The sequence below is a fragment of the Aptenodytes forsteri genome, unplaced genomic scaffold (genome assembly GCF_000699145.1).
Source record: "Aptenodytes forsteri isolate BGI_AS27 unplaced genomic scaffold, ASM69914v1 Scaffold76, whole genome shotgun sequence".
In the NCBI taxonomy this organism is placed as follows: Eukaryota; Metazoa; Chordata; class Aves; order Sphenisciformes; family Spheniscidae; genus Aptenodytes; species Aptenodytes forsteri.
Genome location: NW_008794444.1, coordinates 4,099,214 through 4,103,744, shown reverse-complemented (window position 1 = coordinate 4,103,744; position 4,531 = coordinate 4,099,214).

The following is a 4,531-nucleotide window of genomic DNA, read 5'->3' as shown; positions in this document are numbered from 1 at the left end:
TTCCTATTGAATCTCTGTGTAAAATGCTTGCTTTTCAGACCAACCATGCATTACACAGAGGTGGCAAAGACAGACAGAGAACAGGCAAATCTACGTGGTGTTTATTACGATTATGGTTCATTGGAGAAGTGTCTTAGTTCTTTACATCTACATCTGATTGACGAAATTCATGCCAGGAAGATTTAAAAAAAGTTTGCCAATTACTGTTACAGTCCAAAACATTTTTAAACACCTTTTTGAGAGCCTATGCATATGTTATCAGCTCTGCAAGGCAAATTTGTACATTATTTAAAAATTGTATCTTCTGAGAGCTAATAAATAAATAATATATGATATGATCCTTCCAGGCAGCCTTGTGCCCCTTGTTATAAGAGGCAACTCCCTTGCCAGAAGAGACCTCGAGCAGGAAGGACATGTCACACTGCTGGCATTTTTCAAGTGACAGAACATCTTTTCATGCCTGATAATGTGGGAGAAACACCTGAAACTCTATTAAATATTTGATATCCCTCTTGCTACAGCATGGTGCAGAGTACCAAGTTTGACTCTAAAACAGTCCAGCTCAGGAGAGTGGGGAGGAAGGAGGGGAAATACAAAGAAACATAATGAGCCAAAGAGTAGCTCTTTCTTCGAAAATCCCACATGTGCCTGCACATATACGTAAGAAACATCTCCATCAGGGCAAGGATGTCCTGCCAGAGCATTTCCCACTGCTCACAGCCAAGTGAAAAAAGCCCTAAATAACAAGTGAGGGAGTATCTACAAATCCTCCCTCCCCTTGTGCCACAGACATGGGGTTTTCAGCTCCCCCTTCCCCTTCCTCCTCTGCATACGGACATGCTTCTCCTGCTGGCAGCCTTCACCAACATCCCACACATCCCCAGCATCCATGCCATGCCATGCCATGTTGTCCTATCCCATCCCATCCCTGTCCTCAGTGTCCCAACAGCTGCACAGCAGGCCATGGGGCCCTCCAGGACTTGGGATCTGCTGGACTGCCATGAGGAAGGAGAAGGACTGTGTACAGTCCTCAATCCACTGCCAACAGCCACCCAGCTGGTTCCTCTCCAGGGACCCCGCACTTCTGCTGGGCTCTGGGGTAAGGTGTGCCAAACAAGTGTCTAACGCCCGTTCCCGAGCACAAGTTGCAGGGGACATCCCGGTCCTTGGGAGGCCGTGGGAGGTACTCACAGCAAACAACGTCTGTGAGGTCCCACCACAGCAGTGGGGCCAGATGTAGATTGGTGACCCAGTGCCTCCCACAACCCCGTCTGGGTGCCAGCCACCACAAAGCATCAGCAGAGCACGGAGATTGCAGCAGGCAAGAGCCCTAAACAGTCAATATTTAACAGTGTTAAAAAATTGTAAAATAAGACAGGTACAGGGGGAAAAGGGAGGGGATTCAAGGAGGAAGAGAGAAGTGAAAAGAGCAAAGGAATCTCTAGAAAAACTACAATGCTTGTAGCAGGCATTCAGTATGTAAATTAAAACAGATTATCTGACATAACCACAGCGGTAAGGACTTCTAAAAGACTTGTTACCAGAAAGCGTGTCCCACTTCATGGAAGACAAAAGGCTTTGAAAATTCAGGTTTCGGACTATACTAAATCCATTTTAATGTCAGAGCTAATAATTTGGAGACAGAAGGATCAGTGGGGAAACAAACCTACCTGACTCTCAAACTGATGGATCTGGTCAAGCAAACACCAGAGAATGAGGATTTCACACAGTGCCTCCACTCCACGGAAAAGTGATGGTTTTACCCAGCTTCAGTGTGGAAGGATTAACTCCTGGATGGACAATGAGAGAGACCAGCAGCTTCTGGTGACTTTATTACAGTCCTTAGTCAACTGGAGACGGATTGCTCTGGTCAGCAACTGAGATTACCATGTTATAAACTGCACGTCTGTCTGCTTTCTGGTGTCATTGTATCCCAGGTTATGCATTAACGGATTCCTACAGTGTTCCCCCCATTGCTGATGACCTTGCTATGCGTTGCCCTATCATACTGAAGAGCTCCCCTGGGTTTCATGAAGGTCTTCCAAAATCTCCTTTCATATTCCACATTTAACAATTAAAGAGTTAACTGTGGCTTCCACTAGAATTCATCTCGATAACATTTAGTGACAAGTCAAGGTTTGTGGGAAGAATAAAGTTGGGTTTGGTTTTTTTTACAAAACTTTTGATAAGGAGGGAAAAAAGAGAAGCTTTGAGGGTTACAAGCCCTTCTTCATGTCTGAACTAGAAGCATAATTTTCAAAGCTAAATGCAGGTTGAGAGCAATTGTTCTGAATTGGACCAGGTATGTTGACAGCAGCCTTGACTTCAGGCAGGCAGCCTCATTGGGTAGACCAGCAAGCTCATCGATGCGAAAGTATTAATGAAGTTAGCCTTACAAAGAGGCTGAAAGCAGGAGCAAATGCTGTGTGCTCCAGCATTCACATCTGGTGGGATGTGCCATTAATTAAGTGATCTATATCTTGATTCAATCTGTGCTTAACTTGAAAGGACTTCAGTGGGACTCTTTCTGTACTTAAATGAAAGCAGAAGCTTAAGTGTTTAGTTAGATCAGGGCTGTGGTTGTTTACAAAAACAAAGATTTAGGCCCCAGTGTAAAAGAAATTTTTTTAAAAAATTAAAGTACTTAAGCACATGTTCAGTTCCCAGATCAGACCTTGACATTTACTAGTTGGTGCATAGGACATAATCAGTGCTGAGTTTCTAATTGCAAATATCAAAATAGTCATAAAGGCAGAACAGTGAGAGTGATAACCTTTTGCAGGGCAAGTGTAGATGCTCTGCTTGCCTTCGTCCTCCCAGTGCCCTGTTATGCAGTACAATTTAGAGGATTATGGGATAATCATTATGGGACCTTCTTCTGCTGAAAAAAAAAAACCAGAGGCAAAACTGCTTCTCACCTCAACAACCTTAATTTTGTATGAATACATGCTGGTGTGACTATTTGCCTTTTTCCAATATCTATTTTTCAATCAACTTTTTTGCTTTCAGGTCACAAAACATGTTTAATACTTAGGCCATTCTGGGGTCAGAAGAGAGAGCACATCTGATATTAAATGATGGAAATCCCTCGTCTACTGGGTTTATTCCTCTTCCGTAAATGGCTCCTTCTGAGATCTGGGAATGGCTATAATTTCAGGGTTAGTGTTTGAATGACCTTTTCAAGAAATATCTTAATATTAAGAGAATGTTCATGTCTACCTTTCTCATACTACCCACCCATCATGTTAGCACAGTTATTATAGGGGCATGGACATGGGCCCTGACCTCTGAGCCCCTGGAGGGAAAGGTTTGCAAACATTTAACAAGGTAAAAAGACATCAAAGGGGCAGGTCAGCATTTCAGACAGAGTATTAAGGAGAAAGTTATGGCAGTGACTTTAATCCAGGCTTTGTATGGTATATGTAGTCCCACATTTTCCCCCTTTCATATATAAGTGTTTTCACTCAGGCATAAGCTGTTGCACATTCATTCACATTAAATCTACATGAACAGATACTGCCAAGCAGCTGGTGCACGGTACCTTCTTTGTGCCTTAAAGCTCTAAATATCTTGAAATATTTACACTAATTTTTCTTCCAGTCCCCTTTAGGGAGGGCAGAACAGCAGAGGGGCAAACTTCTGCTGTCTCACCCAATGCCGGTGCTGATGCGGCGAACGGATTCAGGATCCCCCAAATCGGCATCCAGCTCACCCCGTAATCCATGAGGGTTTATTCCCTTATACCTGAGTGCATCAAACCATCCCCCACAAAAGACAGATCCCTGAAAGTGAAGTAATCTGTGCTTTATGCAGAAAATTACATTACAGAGCCCACTCATTCACCAGGACACTTTTATTTCAAATGTTTCCATAGCTACCCTAAGATGGAGACCCATAAAAGTGACAGTGCCTTTAATCAATCAAAATCAGAAGATCCCTTCAGGACTTAATTATATATTTAGGCTGAATGAACCTGTTGTTTTTAGATTATCTTCCCTAGTGCTGTCACTTGGAATAGCCTGCATGTCCAAATGTCATTCTTAGCCTGAAGTGATGCTCAGGAGGCAGAAGGAGACCATGCTATCGTAGCACTATCTTTCAGCAAAGCCTTGGCAGTATGGCATCCTCCTGCTCCGCAGGCTGGCCTGGCAATAGAAGAGCCAGCCTGGACACATCTGAAGGGCAAGCTAATGGAGTGACTACATCAGGGGACACGGGAAGGGCTACAGATGTCGTCTGTCTGGACCTCTGTAAGGCCTTTGACATGGTCCCCCACAACATCCTTCCCTCTAAACTGGAGAGGTATGGATTTGATGGGTGGACTGTCCGGTGGGTGAGGAATTGGTTAGATGGTCGCATCCAGAGGGTAGTGGTCAAGGGCTCAGTGTCCAGATGGAGATTGGTGACGAGTGGCGTCCCGCAGGGGTCCGTATTGGGACCGGTACTGTTTAATGTCTTCATCAGTGACATAGACAGTGGGATCGAGTGCACCCTCAGCGAGTTTGCAGATGACACCAAGCTGAGTGGTGCG